The following is a 27,970-nucleotide window of genomic DNA, read 5'->3' on the forward strand; positions in this document are numbered from 1 at the left end:
CAATATTCTTGAGAAGTAAACAACACAAGAGGAAATATGAAAACTTAACAAAACTATCTATTGAATCCATTGAATCCATTAGAATAAGTTTAATAGCAGAGTCAGGGCTTTAACTTGTGGTTTTGTCATCAGAATAGTAAGTGTTTAACTTTGTTAGATTGCTATTTTGAAGCTCTTCTTTCTACTATAAAAAACATACTAAAATCATAAGGCATATTGTGATATGTTTAAAAGGTTTCCTAAAAGGCCTCTTTTTTAATAAGCAGAACAATCGTAACCCATAAACATGGACTCACCGACTCAAATCTGTGCCGGGAACATACTGAGAGAAGCGTGAGTGTAGTAGAGGGATCAGTCTGAGGTCGCACCATCGCTTCTCCCACCTCAAGCCTGGAGATGTCGGCCACGACGAGCATGATAATGTGTCCTGAAAGGAAGACAAATATTTAAATGTAATGTTTTTCTTCTGTGCTTTGAGTTTCTGTGTCCCAAACCCCTTTCATCTGGGGGATATTATTTTTCCCCTAAATGATCCAAGACTTTTATGGAATACCATGAGAAGAATTCCATATTACGGACATTAAAGTTGTATTGGTTAACTCATTTATTAATAGAATGCTATAAGAAGTTAAGGAAGGAATTATTGAGACTAAGAATGCTACTGAAAACATTTGTAAATGAGGAGTGGAGATGGAAGGAAAGGATAAGAGTGTGACAGAACATAATTTATTCAAGAATGGAAAAAGTGGGAAAAAAAATGTAAGTATAATTAACCAATAAGTGAAAAAATAAAAATAACTGGTAGTTCATTCAATTAGCAAGTATTTTATGAGTGTCAAGCACAATTATAAGTGTTTTTAATTTATCAGTTTTTTGCAAATATTTTTGAATAGAATGAGCATTCCTATAAAACAACTTTCAAAACACTACTCAAGGAAATCTGTGCTCGTTTTTCTAACTTCATATTCTTAAAGAGTTTATACTTTCTTATGTTGTTTTAATTGCATATCAAGGCAACTATTGTTGGCTTAAAATTATACATATTTTAAGTTTTGTTAGAGCTTTTTTTTCCCTTTCTACATGGAGGAGACTTACATTTGATAAAATTTGGGCTTTTTCACTTGATTCATGTTTCTTCATTATTTCAGCTTTAATGTTAAAATTTCTTCATCACACCAGCACATCAAATAATATTAATATTCAAATTGACATGGGTTGTAAGCTCAATTTGGCCAGTAAACTGGTAACATTGACTTCCCTTTATTCACTAATTTTTGAGTGATAATGTTGGAAGAAGATTCTATTTTAGTCTAGATATTGAAACTCTGTGAAGTCTAAATATTATTAAGCATTACTCTCAGGCATTAAATTTTTTTAACAATTCTTCCAGTGAAAAATAGTATTACTTTTACTAAAGGTTGTATGTTGCCCAGCATTTTTATGTTAATTGTTTCAGATTGAGCAAACAAAAATGTACTAAGTGAGTAGAGTGGTTTAGAATACCTGGAAGGGTGGACTGGCTAAGATCACTAAGGGAGGGGTCCCTATTAGTGACTCAGTGAGCACCTCAGCCTCCAAGACACCTGTCCTTCAATGCTAGCCAGTTGCTTTGAATGCCTCTCTGGTGACTGCAAAGGCACAAACCTAGGTTTCATATTATTCTTTCTCCTGGCCTCATATCAGATGTTATGGATGATCAGCATGTGACGTGAGGTCAGATCTTCATGTCAGCTGTTATACGTGGTCAGTTCATGACACGGAATCAGTTCTTTATGTCAGCTGTTATAGGTGGTCAGCGCATGATATGGGGTCAGCTAGGCAACAGTACAATGTGGCGAGCGCTTAAGCTGCAAGTCAGAATCAGACCACTTATATTTGAATACCAATTTCCCAACTGACTAGCCCATTACCTGGGGGCAAATTTTGCAGTCTCTGTCTTACTGTGTTTATTTTCAAAGTGGGGATAATAATGGTAACAACTGGTAAGATTACGGCAACAAATGAAAAAGTTCTTAGAATATAGCCTAGCTAAATAGCTCCATACTATTTTCAATATACCTAAAAGGCTAATGGTAATTTAACATTTACTAAAACAAACTAATTAGATGCATCGCTTGGTAGCTGTAAGTAAAAAGTATCAAATAATGTATTCTCAAAAATAATAAGCTCAAATAATGGGCAAAATTGTTTCTAAACATGGAACTTTTAGGGAGGACATTTTTAGGAATATTACTGTTACTATTTAATAGTAGTTTTAATAATACTTGCCTGTACTAAGTGCTTGACTTACACCACTTGCAACATCTTTGAAAACAAAGCTCTTACTATGTTCATATTTGAAGGGAAAAACAGAAAGTTTTTTTATTTTTATTTTTTATTTTTTGAGACAGGGTCTCACTCTATCACTTAGAAGTACATGGCATGTTCTTAGCTCACTGCAACCTCTGCCACTGGGGTTCCAGTGATCCTCCTGCCTCAGCCCCCCCAAGTAGTTGAGATTACAGATGCCCACAACCAGACCTGGCTAATTTTTGTGTTTTTAGTATAGACGGGGTTTCACCATGTTTGCCGGGCTGGTCTTGAACTCTTGACCTCAAGTGATCTGCCTGCCTTGACCTCCCAAAGTGCTGGGACTACAGGTGTGAGCCAAGAAGGTTTTCTTAAGAAGCATTTTATTATTACTTCTCACCTTTTCATCATGAGGGAACATGAGGAAGCAATAATACTGCGTGGCAGGCTTGGGTAAACCAACTAGGTTTCTGTGGCCAGGTCAGAGATGTCCACAGGGATTGCAAGTGGCCCAGGACCCACCCAGCTGCACAAAGCAAGGTTCATGTTGGCAATGACTGAAACTCCTTCCCAGAACCCCAGTACACACATGCATTCCTGAGTTCTATAGTAAACAATCTATCCAAGTTGCCCAGCCAGCAAAGGGCACCCCCAAGATTCACTTAGACTAACAGCTCTTTGATAGCAGAGCCAACAGATCTACTGCAGCACATTTAACATTCAACACTCATAATCAGAGGTGAAACAATGGAAAATAATTTGGATTTTTTTACTCGATTATTTCACATTTTAGTTATATATCTTCAAGTATATTATTTAAAGATAATTTCTCATCTTTCATAAAATACAATAATAATTTCCCTCAAATTTTGTGTTTCATCAATAAATGGGACAGAATATGTCGAAGATTGTTAAAGACATGGATAATGAGATGTTGGGGACTGACTAATCACCAATACATGAATATGGTAGGTTTTACAAACCATAGCAGTCCATTTCATAGATTGGCAAGTATGGAAATATATGTGGCCTTTGACATTCTTTCTGTGGCATCTTGATTTGATGCCTTTATGTACCAAAGGTATAAATATGTCACTTTCTTATGTTTCTTGTTTATAAGAAATATGTAATAAGTCCCTCTTCAGTTATTTGACTAAGCAGAGTTGATATATTTCATATTATAGACCTGTTATTTACAGTGGAAGATAAGTTATCCTTTAAAGAATTTTTCTCCTTACTTATTTTATTTATGTAAATAGAATATAAATTTACTTTCTGATCATATTTTGGAATAGCAGTCAGATTTATTTTTGCACAAAAGATAGTCTAAAAACACAACTACTTTTATGCTTTTGAGAACCATGACTGTTTTTCAATAGCTCTACTTTACAATGTCAAAAACGTTGTTTCCTAAAATATTAATAATGTGATTGGAAAAAGAAGCATTTATGTTTCCTTGCTCTTTTCCCAAAATTTTACACATGCCACACTATAAACTCAAGAACAACTATCTTACCAAAACAGAACTGCACACAGGGCAAACTGCTGACCCAGATTTTATTAAGGATTTGGCAGCATAGGATGTATTAATTAAAAGTGTACAGTTAAGAAAAATGTTTCTCAGTCTGCTTGGCTGATTATCTGAATCAGAATCTTCTGGTAAGGACAAAACAAATCCTTCTACTCCATTTCAAAAGAGAAGTTCAGTGAATCTGGGCTGGGGCTGAGGAGCCAAGGTCTGGGTTGGCAAAACAAGTGACTTTCATATCCCTTAAAATTAGTGATGTTGTGCATCCTTAGAAAGAATAGATGATATTTTTATGTAGGATGGTGGAATGATGTTAATATATTATAATCCTTTATTTCCCCTTAGACTTAAAATGTTGCCTTAAAATACAGTAAGGACATCTTAGAAAACCAGAATAATAAATACTCAAAATTTGCTTCAGATCAAGGTATAGACATTGAAAAGGCAGTTTGTGAGCCTAGGATAGAACTGAGAATTAAGACACATCAGAGAATCAAATGTTTCTTTTAAGTAGACTGTCTATAATATACACGTATTCTCCGGAAAGAAAACTTGCCTCACAATGCACTCTTCCTTCCGAGTGCTCACTGTCTTGTTATTTCATGTCTTTGACCTCTCCAAATTTTGGACACCTCTGAGTAGAGGTGTTCTCCACTCGCCATTCCTCAATCAAAGCTTATTCAAGATACAGAAGGAACAGCACGTGCTCTCCCTGGCTGTGCAAGCCTGCATGGTCTGATTACCATTGCAGGTTAGTCTCCCGTGTGGGCAACAAAGCACACACTTGGTTTGTAGTCTCTCAACTTACTTTGAATTTTTTAGTCAGATGTTCAAAGTCTCTACAGCTCTTTACCTCTGTTATTAGAATGCTGCTACTCATTCTTCTTTTTTCTGCTTATGTTATAGTTAATTTTATGCTTTGGTCTACAGATCTGGATCTTACTGTTCTTGTGTTAAAATCATAATTAACTGTTCCCCAAAGTATAATGGAGGGGTGTTTCCACAGAGTAAGTTCTCAACAAAAATGCATTTAATTGATATGTATTGAGACTTTTGTCTTTATTTTGAATATACTTTGTTTTGTTTCCATATTTTTTATTATTATTCTCTATAGCATCATGATAAATACTTTCAATTGCCTTACACTGAAATATCTTCAGCAATGTCAAAAGAATGTTCAATTCTAATGCTCAAAGGTTAATAAAATGTGCCTCTGGAAATGGGAAGACATAGCTCCAGTAAGAGGAATTTGTAACAGTTGCTTTATTTTTAATTTTATAAAACTGAATTTATTTGGGATCAGTCATGTTATGGAATTGGAGTGATTTTCTTGCTGTAATTGTAGTTTTCTAAGGAAGGACATTATTCTGTACACATTTTTCTATATGTCAATGGAATGGGTTAAAGACAAACCAGAATGATTTCTACCCTTAGACCTGCCATTCAGACTCCTCTGCTTCTCATTATTATACAGGAGTTCAAGGGTATGAGACAAGACCTAGAACAAAACAGCTCCAAACAGCTTTCTCCCACTCTGAAGTAAGTGTGCTCTTGTTTCTGTCTTAGGATCAGAGTTGAGATGGAAATTCTTGTTTGAGGGACATGTGTAGGGTCACTCTCAGGAGCAACCTCTCAGGACTGATGGAAGCAGGGCATGTAGTGCCCAACACCCAGATGAGCTCTGACTCCCAGGCAAAGGGGATCCAGAGAAGAGGGATCAGCTGTGAATGGGCACAGCCAACACCTCCAGCTACTGAGGGCAGGTGCACCAGAAGGGCATTGAAATTATCGAAGGCATCTAGATTGGGAGGGAAGAAGGTGAGCACAGCAATTACAAAATCAAGAGGTAAAAAACTTCATTGTATATCTAAGTGTTTCATTAGGAAACCTGTACATTTCCTCATAAATTTTAAGTCACTCCAGTCATGCTGTATTGTGGTTTTAAATGCCCCTTTTTGTGTGGCAATTACTTCTCTGGCAAAAAAAAAAAAAAAAAAAAAAAAAAAATGGTTTCAAAGATGGTCACATGAAATATATCCAGCTGAGGCTGGTTTTAGAAAATATCCTAAAATATCCTTACAGTTGTACAGATAACCTTTTGTCTTGGCAAATGTCTTTTTATGATGGAAAAAAGTCGACAACTTGAGGGCCTAAGGTTCTCAGCTGAAGAGTAATACTGGGGAAATCAGGTACAGTGAAGGCCATTCAGGACTGAAGATGTTCAAAAAGATTGCTTTGAACTAAAATGCCACTATTTTGACAAAAATTTCAAATGCAGTATGAATCATACGAGTCGGTAGAAGAAACTACATGAAGTCTGTACCATAATATGTGGAATAGAACGAAAAAATTCTGCTTAAGGTCACCTCTGCTTCTCTTCATGTTTGTAAGCATGCAAGATGATTTTTAGATGTGCTTGTAACCAGAAACAATTATTTCTTAAAGAATGTGTGAGTGTTTTGAAGGATGAAATACAAGGAACTTCAAAAATATTTATAAAATATTAAAATCAATTTACTCAAAATGCAAGTAGAAAACAAAGATTAAAATTTTATTAAATATCTACAAAACAAAGGTTAATTTTAACTTTTACTAAATACATGTATAAACGTTCATTGCATGTTAAAATAATGTGTGAATCGGATTTTCTCACTGCAGTGATTGCTTACTGTGCGTAAAGTTGGCTACAAATTCCTAACAAATGGCAAATTAAATAGGTACTTTTAGTTAAGTAATTTCAAAAGAAAAAAGTGGTAAAACTAATATCAAAGCATTTTGAACCTGAAATCACATGTAATGTGCAATGTTCTAAAATGATTGTATGATATTATACATTCCCAGTGACCTCCCCAAGTTAATAGTATCTATTGCTTAAAAAGAACTTAATCCGTACAGACTTGAGAGGGGAAAAAATGGCATAAAAACCCTGACCTATTTATTTTCCATTTCTTGTTTATCATAATACTTAAATGATTATGCAACCAGGGATTTCCTATCTATCACATAAATCAGATTCACTAGCAGTTTTTACAAACTATGTGTTATCTCCTTATTAATCTGAGCTGTGCCTGGGTCATCTTACTGTATTATTGGGGTGGTAGTTGAGATGTAAGCCACTGTCACAGAGAGGAGAGGAGGTGCCACTGCTCTGGTCACTTGGAGCACCTGCAGGAGACAAAATCATAATATTCCACTGGTGAGAATGCCATACCTTTCTAAACTTATGCATTCCATTAAACTTTCAAGGATACTCAATAATATCAAGTAAATCAGATATTACAATACAATTTTATTTCGGTTATAATAAAGCCAGAGTTTTGCAAGTAAGCCAAGTGACTGCAGATATCTGGGCACTAAAAGAGACTCACAAAAATTTGTCTTTGATTTCAGAAACATTAAGACTTTATTAAGGAAAATGTACAGCCTTATTAAAAGTATTATTTTGTTTGATTAACTAAAGTGGCTTGCTTTTAGAAACCATAGTTACAATAATGCAAGATTTTGGTTGTCTACAAAGTTCTATTTAATGTCGTATTTCAACCAACTGGTAAATCCTACCCTTAGAAACTATAATTTTCCATGATGCAAAAATGTTTGCATATTCTCTGTTTTTATAGGTACTCTTAGTTTGTATTCAAGTAATCATTAAAATCATCAAATTTTGTATAATTGCAATGAAAAAACTTCATATTAGATTTTAATGAGATACCTACTAATATCTATTTTTTAAAGATGAGTAATGCCTTAAAGATTTGTCGTTTTCTAAGATTTCCCAGTTTAGTAAGTATTAGAGTCACAATTACTATACATAGTTCCTGACTTCTGATTACTTGATTTTTCTAAAGATATTTTTTAAAGTTACAAATGTTTATAAATATTACCCATAAATATAATTGATTCTCAATTTACATTTGAAATATTATACTTGATTTCAAACATCATATGTCATAGGGAACAGTACTTACATAATAGTCAATGTGCTAAAAAAATGATATTTTTCCTCTCTTTTATTACTCTAACATTCTGTAATTTTCCTGGAACTAAGAAGGGAAACATAGGCCTTCTTGCTATACTGATCTGGATATAATTTTTCTAACCTTTAAACTGTAAGAAATATCACACTATGTTTTAGTTATTTTAGTTATTTTTCTTGTGCAGTTTATTTGCATTTGTATCTTCTACAACATTTTAATGTATATATGTATTACTTTAAAACAAATGTATATACATATTACTTTAAAGCATATACATTTTGAACTGAACAAAATAAAAATACAACATATCAAACTCTGTGAATGAATCTTAAGCAGTCATTTGAGTGAAATTTAAATGTTTAAATACATACACAAAAGGAAGGTAGGTAAACTTAATGCTCTTAAGAACTTAAGAATGGAGGCGCAAACTAAACCAAAGCAAAAGAAACAAACAAACAAAATAAATAATAAAAATAAAACTGGGAAAAAATTAAATAGAAAAGAGAAAATAATAAACAAAATTAATTAAGACAAATATCAGATCTTTAGGGACACTAATAAATCAGATAAACCCACAGCAAAAAAAAAATTAGAAAAGAAAAGTAAGAAAATACAAGTTATCAATATCAGGAATGAAGGAGGGGTCATTACTGAGAGCTAACGGATGTTAAAAGGAATAATGAGAGGACATGATAAATAACTTCATGAAAGAAATTGACAACTTAGTTGGAGTGAACAAATAAATTAAAAAAAAAAATCCAACCAAAACTTACAAAAGAAGAAAGAGACTATCAAGTCTCATGGACATACACACACAAAAAGTAAACAATATATTAGCAAACCGAACCTAGTACTATATGAAAAATATATCACATCATGACCAAGTAAGTGGTATTTATTCTAGAAATGCAAGCTTGGTTTTACATTCAAAATCCATTTTAAACATTTACCATATCAAAAGGCTAAAGAACGAAAACATATACATAATATTTCAATGTATGCAGCAAAATATTTGAGACAATTAATCATCAATTTTTTTTGAAAAAAGCAAATTAAAAACTTCAGAGTTCTAGGAATAGAAGTGCTCCTCTATCTGATAAAGAACATCTTTAAAAACTTATATCCAATACCCTAATTAATGAGAGAAAAAAAAAAACTGGATTATTCCTTGCTAACATCAAGAGAAAGAAAGGGATGTCTACTGTTAACGTGTTGTTCAAAATAAAATGGAGGTCTTAGCCACTGCAACAGGAAAGTCAAAAGAATTAAAGAAATGTAGATTGGAAAGGAAAAAGCAAAACCTTATTTGCAGATAACACAATTGTATATGTAGGAAAACATTAAGAATGCAGAAAAGTCTTTCTAGAATTAATAATAAAATTATGCTATTGTGCAATATGTTAATATATGAAGTTAAATTACATTTTATGTGCTGGCAATAAACAAATGGACAATGAAATTTTAAAATATTATTTACAATAAAATTAAAACATAAAATGCATATAAGTAAATGTAATGAAAGATATGCAATAATTCCAAATTAAAAAGACTAATATATTGCTGAGAAAAAAAAATGAAAAGGTATATCATGTTCATCGACTAAGACTTAAAGTTATTAAGGGGTTAATTTCCAAATTGTTTATAAATTTAATTTAGTTCCATTCAAAATTCCAATACACTTTTTATACAAAGTGGCATGTTATTTCTAAAATATATGCAGCAATACAATAGATGTAGAATAGCCAAACAGTCTTTACAAATTGTAAAGTTGAAGAAGCTATTCTAGGTCACTTTAGAATATGTTACAATAATAAACAATGTGATTTTCATTTAAAAAATAGACATGTAAATTAGTAGAAATAACAAAGTATCCCAAAATAGATCCAAACATGTATGATCAAATAATAATCATATGTATACATATATCAAATACACACACACAATTGATTCTTATCTAAGATGCACAAAAATATAAGATACATTATAAATGTAAACATAAAAGCTAAAGCAACAAACCCTCTAGAGGAAAATAAGAAAAAATATCTTTGCAACCTTGGGGTAGGCAAGTATGTCTTAGGGAGGATACGAAAACAATAAAAGTAAATAAAGCTTCTGTTAACAAAGACAACCTCAAGTGAAAAATGTAGTTATACAAAGACTAAGAGAAAATCTTTGTAATTTATATCACTGGCAAAAGGCTTATATAGACAATATTTTTAAAAACTCATGCACTGTAATAGTAAAAAGAACATACCAATAGAAAAACAGGGAAAAGCTTTGAACAGAAGCTTCCCAAAATAAGATATGCAAATGGCCAATAATCACACAATATGGAAATAATTATTATTAGTCATCAGGAAAATATAAATTAAAACTACAATAAGATTTCACTGTGCACTCAATAGAATGACTGGAAAAAAAATATTTGAGCATCAAATATTGGAAAGAATGTAGGGCAACCAGTGCTTGTATACATTGCTGGGGAGGACAGTGGGAGTTGTTTAAAAATATGCTGACTTTGCGCCGGGCACGGTGGCTCACACCTGTAATCCTAGCACTTTGAGAGGATGAGGCGGGCAGATCACAAGTACAGGAGATAGAGACCATCCTAGCCAACACGGTGAAACCCAGTGTCTACTAAAAATACAAAAATTAGCTGAGTGTGGTGGTGAACACCTGTGGTCCCAGCTACTCGGGTTGCTGAGCAGGCGAATCGCTTGAACCCAGGAGGTGGAGGTTGCAGTGAGCCTGGTGACAGGGCGAGACTCCATGTCAAAATATGTATACATACATATGTATATATATATACACACACATATATGTGTGTATACACACACACACACACACACACACACACACACACACATACATATATATATATATATATGCTAACTTTGGTGTAGTTCAGAAAGATGGTGGAATAGAAACCCCAGACCTTGCTTCCCATAGAGATACCAACTTTGCAACAATATATAGTTCAAAAAGCTTTAAAGAGTACTCGAGAAACTAGTTAATAAGTCACAGTAACACAGCTAAGGTCAAAGCCAAGAACAGCCACATTAAAAATGGGTAAAAAGGCCATTTTGTTTCACCCATGACAGCCCATCCACTAAGTCAGAACAACTTGGTGTGATCAGAAGTAAATGTCAAACTTGCAGTCACTCTCTAGAGTGGAAGAAAAGCAAAAAATGCCCATCCAATGTTCTGGTTTTTTGGGGAGTGCACAAGGGTCTGGTTTCTATGTCACTGACTGGGTGCACTGATAGAAATAGCATACTCTGGATGCCTGAGGCTCAGAGAACACAGAAGAGTTCAGGGGCTCACTGCAATACTAGAGAACCTGCAGTTCTGCAGCCAGAGAGCAAAGGAAATAGTAATTATAAGGTTGGGAAAAAGAAACCAATAAACCTCTCTATTGGGATTTTACATGCCCAGAGAAGATGAATCCCCTAAAAATGTTTGGGAGACACTTTACCCAGGCTGATTGGTGAAGTTCTTTTCCTGTGTGAAATCAGTTAGAAAAAGTCTAAGAGACATGGCTGATTTTTTCAAATTCACAAATCCCAGAAAAAAATAATAGCACAGACATATGAAGCAACAGAGAAACAAAAGAAACCACCAGAAACCAACTGGAAACTATGGTCTATAAATTGTCTTTAAAAACACAAAATAATCATCTTAAAGAAGCTCAATTTGCTAAAAGCAAAAACACAGATAGCTACATAAAATTAGAAAAATTATGCATGAACAAACTGAAAATATCAAAAACTATGGAAAAGATTAAAAAAAAAAACAGAAATTCTGAAGCTGAAGAATACAATAATGAAGTACAATATTCACTAGAGAATATCAACAGCAGATTTTATCAAGCAGAAGAAGGAGTAAATGAATTCAAAGGCATGACGTTTGAGGAATAAAAAGAAATTAGAATTAGGAAAAGTGAAAAAATGCTAACAGATTTATATGACACCATCAAGCAGACCAATATACACTTTATAGAAGTCCGAAAAAAAGAAGGAGATGGGCAAAGAGCTTATTCAAATAAACAATTTTCAAAAGTGTCCCAAATCTGAGGAAGGAAATGAACATTCAATACAAGAAACTTGAAGATCTCCAACTAGGATGAACCTAAAAAGACTCACCCTGAAACCCACTATTATCAAACTGTCAAAAGTAACAGATAAAACAGATAATCTTGAAAGCTGCAAGAAAAAAAATGCACTTTTGCAGGTAAAAGGAAGATCTCATAGATCAACACATTTCTCAGCAGAAACATTATAGGGAGATAGGGGTGGGATGATATATTCAAAGTGCTGAAAGAAAAATAAAATCAGCCAATCTAGAATACTATACCCAGCAAACCTGTTAATAAATGTGAAGGAGAAATAAAGATCTTCCTAAATAAACAAAAACCATGGGACTTCATCACCACTAGAACTCTTTTACAAAAAATGCTAAAGAGAATTCTTCAAGTTGAAATAAAAGAACACTAGACAGAAACAGAAATGCATATAAAAAATAATATCCTCTGGTAAAGCTAGATGTAGACAAATACAGAATAATGAAGGTGTGTTCATAGTAATTTTTATTGTGGTACAGAATTTAAATGACAAAACTGTGAAAAATAACTATACAGTCATTCCTCCCAGGGAGATTGATTCCAGGACACCCTGCACATACCAAAATTCACATCTGCTCTAGTCCCTTATATAAAGTGATGTAGTATTTGCATATAGCCTATGCACATCCTTCAGTATATTTTAAATCATTTCTAGACTGCATATAATACCAAATGCAATGCAAATGATATGTATGTAGTTGTTATACTGTACTGTTTATTTGTATTATTTTTATTGTCGTGTAGTATTTTAATTAATAATTTTGATTTGCGGTAGGCTAAATTCACAGATGTGGAATCTGTGGCACAACTATACCTATACAAGCGGGTTAAGTGATCTAAAATATAACAAGTTGTAATTATAAGGTAGTGTATGTGATTGACATGGAGCTATCAGTTTAAATTCACTTATTTAAAAACGGTTAATAGTATTTAATAAAGTGTATTAACTTACAATTATTTCTTGCCTAGGTGACTTATTTTTAACAGAAAATAATAATTTAACAAGTATATTTGTCCATTAAAAATAGGTAAAAGGGAATTAATAACAGCAAAATTGTGGGATAGAAATCTCTGTATTTCATTCCCCAACAGAGACACTAACGTGAAACCAGTATATGGTATAGAAGGTGGGGAGGGGATGTAAAGGAGTAAGATCTTTATACTGTTATTAAGTTATTATCCATTTAAAATAAATTGTTATAGTTTGTTCTATGCAATACTAATAAAAGTCACAGAAATACCTATAAAGGATACAGAAAAGAAATTGATAAAAGGATCAAAGCATGGAACTACAAAAAACAAGGAAACAAATGAAAGTAGCTACAGAGGAAAAGAGAGACAATGTTACTATAAGATATACAGAACACAACAAAATGACAGTAGTAAGTGCATCCTTATCAGCAATTATTTAAACATAAGTGGAATAAACTTCCAAAACCACAGACATAAAGTGGTTAAATGGATTTAAAAACCAATATCCAAGTACAGACATACCTCATTTTATTACATTTTGCTTGATTTTGCTTCACAGATTTTTTATAAATTGAAGGTTTATGTCAACCCTGCATCCAGCAGATCTATATGCTGTTTTTATAATAGTTTGTGGTCACTTTATGTCTCTGTATCACATTTTGGTAATTCTCACAGTATTTCAAATTTTTCATTATTATTTTACGTGGTATAGTGATCTGTGATCAGTCATCATTTACATTTCTATTGTAATTCTTTTGGAGCTTCACAAACCATGCCACGTAAGGCAAGGAACTTAATGAATAAATGTTGTATGTGTTCTGACAGCTCAACTCACCATCTGTTCCCCATCTCTCTCCCTCTCCTTGGGCCTCCATATTCCCTAAGATACAATAATATTGAAATTAGAACAATGAATAACCCTACAATGGCCTCTAAGTGCTCAAGTAAAAGAAAGAGTTGCAAATCTCTCACTTCAAATCACAAGCTAAAAAAGAATAGCCTAGTGAAGAAGGCATATTGAAAGCCAAGATAAGCCAAAAAACAAACTTCTGCCAGTTCGCCAAGTTGTGAATGCAAAGGGAAAGTGTTTGAAGGAAGGTAAAAGTGCTACACCAGTGAACACGTATATGTTGAAGCAAAACACTCTTATTACTGATAAGGAGAAAGTTTTAGTGGCCTGGGTAGATCAATCCAGCCACAGCATTCCCTTAAGCTAAATCTTAATACAGAGCAAGATACTAACTCTCTTCAATTCTATAAAGGCTGAGAGGTGAAGAAAGTACAGAAACGAAAGTTTGAAGATAGCAAATGTTGCTTTATGGGACTCAAGAAAAGACACTGTCACCATATATAAAATTACAAGATGAAGAAACAAGTGCTCTTGCAGGAGCTTTAGAAGCTGTAACTAGGGCTGGGATCAATGCTGAATGCATCTTCACTAAAAAACAGATTTTTGATGTATCCATTAAAGAGCCTCATATTAGAAGAAGATGACATCTAAGACTTTCTTAGGTAGAAGGAAGTCACGCCAGGCACGGTGGCTCACACCTATAATCCCAGCACTTTGGGAGGCTGAGACAGGCAGATCACAAGGTCAGGAGATCAAGACCATCCTGGCCAACACATTGAAATCCCGACTCTCCTAAAAATACAAAAATAAACTGTGCGTACCTGTATTTCCAGCTACTTGGGAGTCTGAGGCAGAAGAATAGATAGAACCTTGGTGGCAGAGGCTGAAGTGAGTGCAAATCACACCCCTGCACTCCAGCCTGGGTGACAGAATGAGACTCTGTCTCAAAAAAAATAAAAAGAAGTCAATGTCTGCCTTCCAAACTTCAGCGAACTCTCTTGTTAGGGTCTAATGCAGCTGCTATCAGTTGAATTCCATTTTTATTTACTGTTCTGAAATCCTAGGGCACGGATAGGTCCCTTAATAATTATGTTAAATCTACTCTGCCTGTGCTCTAGAAATGGAACAACAAGGCCTAGATGGCAGTGTATCTGTTTATAGCAAGGTTTACTGAATATTTAAGTCCACTGTTGAGACCTACTGCTCAGAAACACACAAACACACAAACACACACACACACACACACACACCCTGAAACACACATCAAAACACATTCCTTTCCAATAATTACTGCTTATTGACAATGCACCTGGTCACCCAAGAGTATTGATGAAGATGGACAAAATTAATGTAGTTCTCATGCCTGCTAACACAAAATCCATTCTGCAGTCCGTGGATCAAAAAGGAATTTCAAAGTTTCATATCATATTATTTAATAAATATTTTTAATAAAAGGATAGCTGCTGTCGATGGGGATTACTCTGATGGATCTAGGCAAAGTCAATTGAAAACCTTCTAGAAAGGATTCTCCATTGTTGATACTATAAAGAATATTCATGATTAATATTGATGGGAGTAGGTCAAAATATCAATATTAAGAGGCATTTGGAAGAAACTGATGCCAACCCTCATTGGTGACTTTGAGGAATTCAAGACTTCTCAAGTGGAGGCAGTAAGTGTAGATGTGAAGGAAATAGCTGAAGAATTACAATCAGAAGTAGAGCTTGAAGAGGTGACTGAATTGTTCCAATCTCATGAGTGTTTTCTTGAGATGGAATCTATTCTTGGTGAAGATGCTATGAACATTGTTGAAATGACAATAAAATATGTGGAATATTACATAAACTTAGTTGATAAAATGGTTGCAGAGTTTAAGAAGATTGACTAATTTTGAAGGAAGTTCTAATATGGGTAAAATGCCCCAAGACTATTACATGTTACAGAGAAATCTTTCATGAAAGGAAGAGTTAATGAATGTGACATACTTCATTGTTGTCTATTTCAAGGAATTATCATAGCCATTCCAAACTTCAGCGACCACCACTCTGATCAGTCAGCATCTCCATCAATATAGAGACCAACAAAAAGGCTGCAACTCAGTTAAGGTTCAGATGATTCTTAGCATGTTTTAGCAAAAGGTATTTTTTTTATTATTATACTTCAAGCCCTGGGGTACATGTGCAGGAAATACAGGTTTGTTACATAGCTATGCACGTGCCATGGTGGTTTGCTGCACCCATCAACCCATCATCTACATTAGGTATTTTTCCTAATGCTATCCCTCCCCTAGACTTCCACCCACCATCAGGCCCTTGTGTGTGATGTTCCCCTCCCTGTGTCCATGTGTTCCCAAATGTTCAACTCCCACTTATGAGTGAGAACATGCAGTGCTTGGTTTTCTGTTCCTGCATTAGTCTGCTGAGAGTGATGGTTTCCAGTTTCATCCATGTCCCTCAAAGGAAAAGAACTCATCCTTTTTATGGGTGCATAGTATTCTATGGTGTATATGCGCCACTTTTCTTTATCCAGTCTATCATTGATGGGCAATTGGGTTGGTTGCATGTCTCTGCTATTGTAAATACTGCTACAATAAACAGAAGTATGCATATGTCTTTATGGTAGAATTATTTATATTCCTTTGGGTATATACCCAGTAAAGGGATTGCTGGGACAAATCGTATTTCTGGTTCTAGATCCTTGAGGAATTGCCACCTTGTCTTCCACAATGGTTGAACTATTTACACTTGCACCAACAGTGTAAAAGCGTTCCTGTTTCTCCAAATCCTCCCTAGCATCTGTTGTTTCCTGACTTCTAAATGATCGCCATTCTAACTGACATGAGATGGTATCTCATTGTGTTTGATTTGCATTTATTTAATGACCAGTGATGATGAGCTTTTTTTCATACGTTTGTTGGCCACATAAATGTCTTCTTTTGAGAAGTGTCTGTTCATATCCTTTGCCCACTTTTTGATGGCATTGTTTGTTTCTTGTAAATTTAAGTTCCTCATAGATTCTGGATATCAGCCCTTTGTCTTTTTCTCCCATTCTGTGGGTTGCCTGTTCACCATGATTATAGTTTCTTTTTTGTGCAGAAGCTCTTTAGTTTAATTAGACCCCTTTTGTCAATATTGGCTTTTGTTGCCATTGCTTTTGGTGTTTTAGTCATGAAGTTTTGCCCATGCCTATGCCCTGAATGGTATTGCCTAGGTTTTCTTCTAGGGTTTTTCTGGTTTTAGATCTTATGTTTAAGTCTTTAATCCATCGTGAGTTAATTTTTGTACAAGGTTTAAGGAAGAGGTCCATTTTCAGTTTTCTGCATATGGCTAGCCAGTTTTCCCAGTACCATTTATTAAATAGGGAATCTTTTCCCCATTGCTTGTTTTTGTCAGGTTTGTCAAAGACCAGATGGTTGTAGATGTGTGGCTATTTCTGAGGCCTCAGTTCTGTTCCATTGGTCTATATACCTGTTTTGTTACCAGTACCATGCCATTTTTGTTACTATAGCCTTGTAGCATTGTTTGAAGTCAGGTAGCATGATGCCTCCAGTATTGTTCTTTTGCTTAGGATGCTCTTGGCTCTATGGGCTCTTCTTTGGTTCCATATGAGACTGAACATAGTTTTTTCTAATTCTGTGAAGAAAGTCAATGGTAGCTTGAATCTATAAATTTCTTTGGGCAGTATGGCCATTTTCACTCTATTGATTCTTCCTATCCATGAACATGGAATGTTTTTCCATTTGTTCGTGTCCTCTCTTATTTCCTTGAGCAGTGTTTTGCAGTTCTCCTGGAAGAGATCAATCACTTCCCCTGTAAGTTGTAGTCTTAGGTATTTTACTCTCTTTGTAGCAATTGTGAATGGGAGTTCACTTATGATTTGGCTCTCTGTTTGTGTATTAATGGTGCATAGGAATGACTGTAATTTTTGCCCATTGATTTTATATCCCGAGACTTTGCTGAAGTCGCTTATCAGCTTAAGGAGATTTAGGGCTGAGATAATAGGGTTTTCTAAATATGCAATCATGTCATCTGCAAACAGAGACAATTTGACTTCGTCTTTTCCTGTTTGAATATACTCTATTTCTTTATCTTGCCTGATTGCCCTGGCCAGAACTTCCAATACTACATTGAATAGGAGTGGTGAGAGAGGGCATCATTGTCTTGTGATGGTTTTCAAAGGGAATGCTTCCAGCTTTTGCCCATTCAGTATGATATTGGCTGTGGGTTTGTCATAAATAGCTCTAATTATTTTGAGATACATTCCATCAATAACTAGATTATTGAGAGTTTTTAACATAAAAGGGTGTCAAATTTTATTGAAGGCCTTTTCTACATCTATTGAGATAATTATGTGGCTTTTGCCATTGGTTCTGTTTATGTGATGGATTACATTTATTGATTTGCATATGTTTAACCAGTCTTGCATCCCAGGAATGAAGCCGGCTTGATGGTGGTGGATAAGCTTTTTGATGTGCTGCTGGATTCAGTTTGCCAGTATTTTATGGAGGATTTTCTCTTCAATGTATATCAGCGATATTGTCCTGAAATTTTCTTTTTTTGTTGTGGCTCTGCCAGGTTTTGGTATTAGGATGATGCTGGCCTCATAAAATGAGTTAGGGCAGAGTCCCTCTTTTTCTATAATTTGGAATAGTTTAAGAAGGAATGGTACCAGCTCCTGTTAGTACCTCTGGTAGAATTTGACTGTGAACCCATCTGGTCCTGGGTTTTTTTTGGTTGGCAGGCTATTAATTACTGCCTCAACTTCAGAACTTGTTATTGGCCTATTCAGGGATTCGACTTCCTCCTGGTTTAGACTTGGGAGGGTGTATGTGTCCAGGAATTTATCCATTTCTTCTAGATTTTCTAGTTTGTTTGCATAGAGGTGTATATAGTATTCTCTGATGGTAGTAATATATTTCTATGGGATCGTAGTGATATCCCCTTTATCATTTTTTATTGTGTCTACTTGATTCTTCTCTCTTCTTTATCGGTCTGGATAGTGGTCTATTATATTAATCTTTTTAAAGAAAAATAGCCCCTGGATTCATTGATTTTTTGAAAGGTTTTTTGAGTCTCCATCATCTTAAGTTCTGCTCTAATCATAGTTATTTCTTGTCTTCTGATAGCTTTTACATTTGTTTGCTCTTGCTTCTCTAGCTCTTTTGATTGTTATGTTAGGATGTCAATTTTAGAAATTTCGTACTTTCTCTTGCAGGTAATTAGTGCTATAAATTCCCCTCTAAACATGCTTTAGTGGTGTCCCAGACATTCTGGTAGGTTTTGTCTTTGTTCTCATTGGTTTCAAAAAACTTATTTATTTCTGCCTTAATTTTGTTATTTACCCAGTAGTCATTCTGGAGCAGGTTGTTCATTTTCCATGTAGTTGTGTGGTTTTGAGTGAGTTTCTTAATACTGAGTTCTTATTAGATAGCCTTATGATCTTAGAGACTGTTTCTTATGATTCTCATTCTTTAGCATTTGCAGAGGTGTGTTTCACTTCCAATTATATGGTGAACTTTAGAATAAGTGTGATGTGGTGCTGAGAAGAATTTATATTCTGTTGATTTGGGGTGAAGAGTTCTTAAGACGTCTATTAAATCCACTTGCTCCAGAGCTGAGTTCAAGTCCTGAATATACCTGTTAATTTTCTGTCCCCTTGATCTGCCTAATATTGACAGTGTGGTGTTAAACTCTCCCACTATTTTTGTCTGGGAGTCTAAGTCTCTTTGTAGGTCTCTAAGAACTTGCTTTATGAATCAAGATGCTCCTATATTGGGTGCTCTTCTTGTTGCATTGATACTTTTATCATTATGTAATGCCCTCCTTTGTCTTTTTTTGATCTTTTTTGGTTTAAAGTCTGTTTTATCAGAGACTAGAATTGCAACCCCTGCATTTTTTTACTTTCCATTTGCTTGGTAAATATTCCTCCATCCCTTTATTTGAGCCTATGTGTGTGTTTGCACATGAGATGGGTCTCCTGAATACAGCACACCAATGGGTCTTAACTCTTTGTCCAATTTGCCAGTCTGTGTCTTTTAATTGGGGCATTTAGCCTATTTACATTTAAGGTTAATATTGGTATGTGTGAATTTGATCCTGTCATTATGATGCTACCTGGTTATTTTGCCATTAGTTGATGCAGTTCCTTAATGGCATTGGTGGTCTTTACAATTTGATATAGTTTTGCAGTGGCTGGTATCAGTTTTTCCTTTCCATATTTAGCACTTTTTTTTCAGGAGGTCTTGTAAGGTGGATTTAGTGGTGACAAAATTTCTCAGCAATTGCTTTTCTGTAAAGGATTTTATTTCTCCTTCACTTATGGAGCTTAGTTTAACTGGATATGTAATTCTGGGTTGAAAATTCTTTTCTTTAAGAATGTTGAATATTAGCTCCCATTCTCTTCGGGCTTGTAGGGTTTCTGCAGAGAGATCTGCTGTTAGTCTGATGGGCTTCCCTTTGTGGGTAACACTACCTTTCTCTCTGGCTGCCCTTAACACTTTTTCCTTCATTTCAACCTTGCTGAATCTGATGATTATGTGTCCTGGGATTGTTCTTCTTGAGGAGTGTCTTTGTGGTGTTCTTAGTATTTCCTGAATTTGAATGTTGACCTGCCTTGCTATGTAGGGAAAGTTCTCCTGGATAATATCCTGACGAGTGTATTCCAACTTGATTCCATTCTCCCTGTCACTTTTAGGCACACCATTCAAATGTAGATTTGGTCTTTTCACATAGTTCCATATTTCTTGGAGACTTTGTTCATTCCTTTTCACTCTTTTTTCTCTAATCTTGTCTGTACACTTTATTTCATTACGATAATCTTCAGTCTCTGATATCCTTTCTTCCATTTGATCAATTTGGCTATTGATACTTGTGTGTGCTTCACGGAGTTCTTATACTGTGTTTTTCAGCTCCATCAGGTCATTTATGTTCTTCTCTAAACTTGTTATTCTAGTTAGCAATTCCTCTAACCTTTTTTCAAAGTTCTTAGCTTCCTTGCATTGGGATAAGACATGCTCCTTTAGCTTGGAGGAGTTTGTTATTACCCACCTTCTGAGGCCTACTTCTGTCAATTCGTCAAACTCATTCTCCATCCAGTTTTGTTCCCTTGCTGGTGAAGAGTTGTGACCCTTTGGAGAAGAAGTGGTGCTCTGATTTTTGGAATTTGCAGCCTTTGTGTGCTGGTATTTCCCTCATCTTCGTGGATTTATCTATTTTTGGTCTTTGATGTTGGCGCCTTTGGATGGGTTTTTTTGTGGACATCATTTTTGTTGATGGTGATGCTATTTCTGTTTGCTAGTTTTCCTTTTAACAATCGGGACCCTATGCTGCAGGTCTGATGGATTTTGCTGGAGGTCCACTCCAGACCATTTGCCTGAAATATACGTTCTTCTTATGTGTACACAAAATATTCTCCCTAATAGTTTACATGTGTGGTCACAAAACAATTCTTACTAAATTTAAGAAGATTGTACTCATACCAAGTATCTTTCCTGATACAATGGTATTAAACTAGAAATCAATAGCAGAGAGAGAATTGAAAAATACACAAATGAGTGGAAATTAAGAAATGAAATTTTGAAGAACAATGAGTCAAAAAAGAAATCACAAGGGAATTAAAAATATTTTAAACAATATCCAACAAATTAAAATGAAACACAACATACACAAACTCATAGGATACAGTAAAAGCGTTACTAAGAGACAAAATTTTATCAGTAAACATTTGTATGTTAAAGCAGTACGTTACAAAATAATTTAAAAACCTCTAATCTACAACCAAATTTTACCCTTCGAAAACTAGAAAAAGAAATAAACTAAACCCAAGGTAGCAGAAGGAGAGTAATTGCAAAGATTAGAGCAGAAATAAATAAAATGGAAAGACAATATAGAAAATCAACTAAGCGAATACTTGGTTTATTGAAAAGATCAACAATAATGACAAAACTTTGACTAGGCTAATCCAAAAAGTAAAAAAATGTAAATAAAAATTAGAAATGAAAGAGTAGACATGACAACTGATGCCACAAAAACCAAAAGGATTGTTAGAGAGTAATGTGGACAATTATGTGCCAACAAACTGAATAATCTAGAAAAAATAGATAAAATTCTAGAAATACGTGACATACCAACAATCAATTATGGAAAAACAAAAAATACAGACAGACATAGAACTAGTAAGGAAATTGAATCATTAATAAATTCTTCACATAAAAGAAGAGCCCACAACCAGATGATTTTCCTGTAGAGCTTTACCAAGCATTTAAAGAAGAATTAGCACTGATCCTTCTCATATTCTTTAAAAAAAATTTGATGAGGGGAAAGCAGTTTCCAATTTGAGGTGAACATTACCCAGATATGAAAACCAGACAAAGATACTACAAAAAAATTAAACTACAAACCAGTACTCCTGATGAACATGAATGCAAAAGTTCTCAAAAAGATACTAAAAAACTGAATTCAACTACCAATTTAAAAGATTATACACCATGATCAATTGTGACTTATTCCTGAAATGCAAGGATGGTTCAACATGAAAAAAAATCTATCCATGTAATTAACACACCACAGTAACAGAATGGCAGAAAAAAAAAATCCCACATAGTCACCTCAATTGATGAAGAAAAAAGCATTTGCCAAATTCAATACGTTTTCACAATTTAAAATATAATACATTTTACAAACTAGGAACAGAAGGAAATTATCTCAACATAATAAAGGTAATTCATATATAAAAAGCCCACAGCTAACCCTGGACTGAATGATGGAAAACTGAAAGCTTTTCCTCTAAGATTAGGAATAAGGCAAGGATGCCCACTCTCAAGTCCTCTATTCAACATGCAACCAAAAGTTATAGCCAGAAGCAATTAGGCAAGACTAAGAAATAAAAGTCACCCAAATTCAAAAGAAGAAGTAAAATTATCTTTGTTTGCAGATATGAGCTTGTGTGTAGAGAACTCTAAAGTTTAAACACACAAAAAAATGTTAAAACTAATAAACAAGTCTAAGGGAGTTGCAGAATAGACAACATAAAAAATCAGTTGTTTCTATCCATTAACAATAAAAAAGGAAAACAATTTTATTTATAATAGCATCAAAAAGAATAATTAGGAATAATCTAACCCAAAAAGTTAAAAGTCTTTACACTGAAAACTAGAAAACATCATTGAGAAATTAAAGATGAAACAAATAAATGGAAAGACATTCCATGCTAATGTATTGGAAGAATTAATGTTAAAATGTCCATACTAAGCAATGCAATCTATAGGTTCAATGCAATCCTTATCAAAATCTCAATGTTATTATGTTGCAGAAATAGAAAATCTATCCTAAAATTCATATAGAACCTCAACTAATTCTGAATAGTCAAAAAATTCTTGAGAAAGAAAAACAGAGTGGGGCTTTACACTTTCTGAACTCAAGATATACTACAAAGCTGCAGTAATCAAAACAACGTGGTACTGGCATTAATTCAGACACACAGAACAATGAAACAGAATAATCCTAAAATTAACCCTCAATATGTGATGAAATTATTTTAAACAAACTTGTTAAGGTTATACAATAGGGAAAGAATAATCTTCTCTTCAATTAATTGTATTGGAAAAACTGGATATCCTCATGCAAAAGAATGTTGGGCACTTATCTGATATTATGTGTAGAAATTGACTCAAAACAAATTAAATTCCTAAACATTAGACTTGAACTGTAAAAAATCCTAGCAGAAAACTTAGAGAAAACTCTTTATGACTCTGGATTTGGCAATTATTTCCTGAATAGGACACCAAAAACACAGGCATTAGAAGCAAAAATAGACTTGACTACAGAAGAATTAAAATTTTTGTAAAATAAATAAAATGATCAGCAGAGTGAAACAGCAACTTTTGAAATGGGAACAAATATTTTCAAACCATATGTCTGATAATACGTTAATAGCCAGAGTATCTAAAGAATTCTTACAACTCAACAACAGCAAAATAAATAACCAGATTTAAAACTGGATAGAAGACTTGAATAGACATGTCTTCAAAGAAAATATGCTAATGGTCAATAAATATGTGAAAAGACGCTTAGCATTACCGATTATCAGAGAAATTCAAATCAAAACCACAGTGAGTTATCACCTGACAACCATTAGAATGGCCACTACCAAAACCAAAACAAAACGAAGTAAAAAACAGAAAATAAGAAGTGCTGGTGAGGATATGTAGAAATTGGAACCTTTGCCTCTGTTACTTAGAGTGTAAAATGATGTAGCTGCTATGGAAAACAGTATGGTCATTCTTCAAAAAACTAAAAATAGAATTATCATATGATCCAGGAATCTCACTTCTGAGTGTATATCCAAAATAACTGAAAGCAGAGTTGTGAAAGGTATTTGTACACTCATGTTCATTGCAGCATTATTCACAATAACAAAGAATAACCAACCTAAATGCTCACTGTTCAAGGTTTGAATAAAGGTTGAATAAAGAAAATGTGGTATATGCATACAAAGGAATGTTATTCAATCTCACATAGGAATGAAATTTTGTCATATTCTACAACACAGATGAGTCTTAAGAACATTATGCTAAGTGAAATAAGCTAATCACAGAAAGAACAATACTGGATTATTCCAAGTGCACAAGGTGACTAAAGTGGTCAAATTCTTATAAACATAAAGTACAATGGTGTTTGCCAGGGGGTGACTCTGAGGAAAACGGGGAATAGTTTAAGGGGTATAGAATTTCCATTTTGCAATATCAAAAGTTTCTAGAGATATGTTACACACTAACATACATAGACTTAAGACTACTCTTCTGAACACTTAAAATGGTAAAGATGGTAAATTTTATGTTATGTGTTATTTCCCACAATAAAAAATATGCTCGCTTTGGAAATAAATTTCGCAATTTATTTATATTTATTTATTTATTTTTGAAACCGGGTCTCACTCTGTCACCCAGGCTGGAGTACAGTGGCATGATCTCAGTTCACTGCATCCTCAGCCTACCAGGCTCAAACCATCCTCCCACCTCAGCCTCCCAAGTAGCTGGAACCACGGGCACATGCCACCATGCCTGGTGAATTTTATTTTATTTTTATTTTATTTTATTTTATTTTTTGGTAGAGACGGCATTTTAACATGTTGTTCAGGTTGGTCTTGAGCTCCTGAGCTTAGATGATCTTCCAGCCTCGGCTTCTCAAAATGTTGGGATTACAGACATGGGCCGCTGCACCCCTCTAAATTTGGCAATTTATTAACAAGTTAATTATACATCTATATAGTCACTCAGCAATTCCATTCTTAGGTATTTATTGTACTAAAATAAAATTATAAAACTGCCAAAACCCTTATACAAGAAGCTTCCAGTGATGGGATTGCTGGGTCAAATGGTATATACTCGAAATATATAAATCATTCTATTATAAAGACACATGCATGCGTACGTTCATTGCAGCACTATTCACAATAGTAAAGACATGGAATCAACCTAAATGCCCTTCAGTGATATAATGGATAACAAAAATGTACATATACACCATGAAATACTATGCCACCATAATAAAAGAATGAGATCATGTCCACTGCAGGGACATGAATGGATGGAGCTGGAGGCCATTATCCTTAGCAAACTAACACAGGAACAGAAAATCAAATACTTCACATTCTCACTTATAAGTGAGAGCAATATGATGAGAACACATAGACAAATAGAGGGGAACCACACACACTGTGGCCTTTCGGTGGGATGTAGGGTTGGAGGAGGGACAAGATCAGGATAAGTAACTAATGGTCACTAAGCTTAATAACTGGTTTGTGTACAATGAACCCCCATGACACAAGTTTACCTATGTAACAACCGTGCACTTGTACCTCTGAACTTAAAATATAAGTAATGTGTCCAGCAGCTTATTATAGCAAAATACTGGAAACGGTGCTGGTATCTTCAACAGAAAGATGCATTAATAAATGTAATACATTCATACAATGGAATAATAAACAGCAATATAAATGAATAAACTAAGAAATATGTAGCATAAGTGAATCTGAAGGAAATTATTCATAAAGAAAGAAGCCAGAATAAAAAATTTAAAAAAGTAGAATTCCATTCTATAAAGTTCTAGAAGAAGTGAAATAATGTGTGAAGAAGAGAGTGTAAGTGAGTAGTCATTTCTGGGCTGTTATTTACTGGGAACAGTTTTATGATTGCAGGAAGTGGATTAAGCAAATGTGTGCCTTTTCAGAACTGCTCCGATTGTGCAAGATATTTGCATTTTATTGCATACAAATTATGTCTCAGTGAAAAATATATTATTCTTCAATTTTTCAGCAAAAGTATTAGATAATATACATTTCATTTTAGAAAATGCATCCAGAAAATAAAGTTGACAAATAACTTTTTAAGTAGTTCTATGTAAATTAGTACATTCCCACAAAGGCAAACGCTTTTCTTATATTCTCTCATCAGATTAACTTAAGCACACATTCTTGCTTAATAGTAATTTTTAGTTAGAGAAAATACATTCACCAAGTATTCTGATGAAATTTAATAGATATGCATAATGCATACATGATATTTGATATGATGCTTATTTTTAAAACAAGTAATACTTCTCCAATTGTAGGTTAGAAAAAAAAAAACTATAATGTGGTGATTCTATACTTGAAGAAAAAAAATCTGTTTCCTTTTCATAAGGGTTAGTAGAACACTTTGTAACATAAAGATATTTACAGTCACGAAAAAATTTCAACTTTAAGAAGAAATCACCAATTATTGTCAAAATAATAATTATGTAGCTATAATGATGTGAGCACTTTTATCTATTCTTTCTAAATGCTTACATGCACAATCTTCATTCAATGGGAGTTTGAGGAAAGCAGGTGCTCTTTTTAAAAATGACACTGTTAGAGTCACTTCTTCTCCAGCATTCCGAAGAACCTGAACCTAAAAAAAAGAATAAAAAGAATAAAACTATCATTACGTTTATCATTTTATATGATGGCAAAGCCTTTAAATTATTGGTTGTTTTTTCCACCTTCCATTTTTCCCTAGTGGTCAGAAGCATTTTATAAAAGATAGAGGGAGGTAATTATTTATCATTGCAGTAAGAGTCATTAATGTGCATCCTCTTGTCACAATTTGTGATCCCCTGTTTATATACAATGTGCATCTTCCATTCATACTTATTGAGATCTTCTTGAATTTATAGTCTATATTAGGCAATATGACGAATCATGAAGTCCACAGAAAGACAGATATAATGTTCAGGACACTGTATTTATTAGTAAATATTAATAATTGTTGAACATCTATTATGCACCAATAAATTGAATAAGCTTTGGAGCATCCATTATGCAAGATAAAATAGGCTAAGATATAAGAGAAAATTATTCTAAAAGCATAAAAATCTGATTCTGCCAATGTTGACCAGAGTACTAATTCAGATTAAATCAAATTGACCCAATTCACTCTAATCCTCTTGCAAAAAAAAAAATTGGCATTACATCTTCTACTTAATATTTTCTTTTCCCTGCAAACCTGTTATTATCAATAGCATCGGTTGTTATATAATGTTGAAGTCTGTTATTATCAATGACTCTCAACATTTTTTAAATTATAGAATAAGTAAGTCCAGTTCTTCCAGTTAAAATAATTTCAATGCCTCCAAAAATCATATCTAAAAATATAAGCATTGTAAAAACTTAAAAATTGTTTAAAAAACTAAAAGAACAAAGAAGCTGAAGAGTTATTTATACCAAACACACCTGAAAAAGATATTAATATATTTTTGATTTTAAACTGTCATGTAAAATAAGAAGACAAGAATAATCAGTGAAAAAACAGTTAATAAACATGGAAATATACCTTGTTAAATACACTGAAAAATTGTTCAACCACAAATCATTAAAGAATTGGCCACTTAAAGCCAATTTACAATGACTTCTGGTCCTGACAAGATGGCACAGATGGCTGGGCGTGGTGGCTGGTGCCTGTAATCCCAATACTTTGGGAGACCGAAGCAGGTGGATCACCTGAGGTCTGCAATTCGAGACCAGGCTAGCCAAAATGGTAAAACCTCCGTCTCTACTAAAAATACGGAAAAAAAAAAAAAAAAAAAAAAAAATTAGCAGGTCTTGGTGGCAGGCATCTGTAATCCCAGCTACTCGGGAGGCTGAGGCAGGAGAATCGTTTGAACCTGGGAGGCAGAGGTTGCAGTGAGCCGACACCACACCTCTGCACTCCACCCTGGGCA

The 27,970-nt window shown here is 34.1% G+C and overlaps 1 protein-coding gene and 1 long non-coding RNA gene across 2 annotated transcripts in view; one reads left to right on the plus strand and one right to left on the minus strand.

The window, feature by feature from the left end:
* Window positions 1–27,205, minus strand: LOC116276442. The gene is made up of 3 exons (XR_004186009.1): window positions 26,559–27,205; window positions 6,900–6,982; window positions 1–427 (listed from the first exon to the last, which is right to left on the minus strand). It is a non-coding gene; the product is annotated as an uncharacterized LOC116276442 (long non-coding RNA).
* SNTG1 (syntrophin gamma 1) overlaps window positions 1–27,970 on the plus strand; it is an 895,276-nt gene that overhangs the window by 580,670 nt on the left and 286,636 nt on the right. The gene's annotated exons all lie outside the window — the stretch shown is intronic.

This window comes from Papio anubis, chromosome 8 (genome assembly GCF_008728515.1).
Source record: "Papio anubis isolate 15944 chromosome 8, Panubis1.0, whole genome shotgun sequence".
NCBI classification, from domain to species: domain Eukaryota; kingdom Metazoa; phylum Chordata; class Mammalia; order Primates; family Cercopithecidae; genus Papio; species Papio anubis.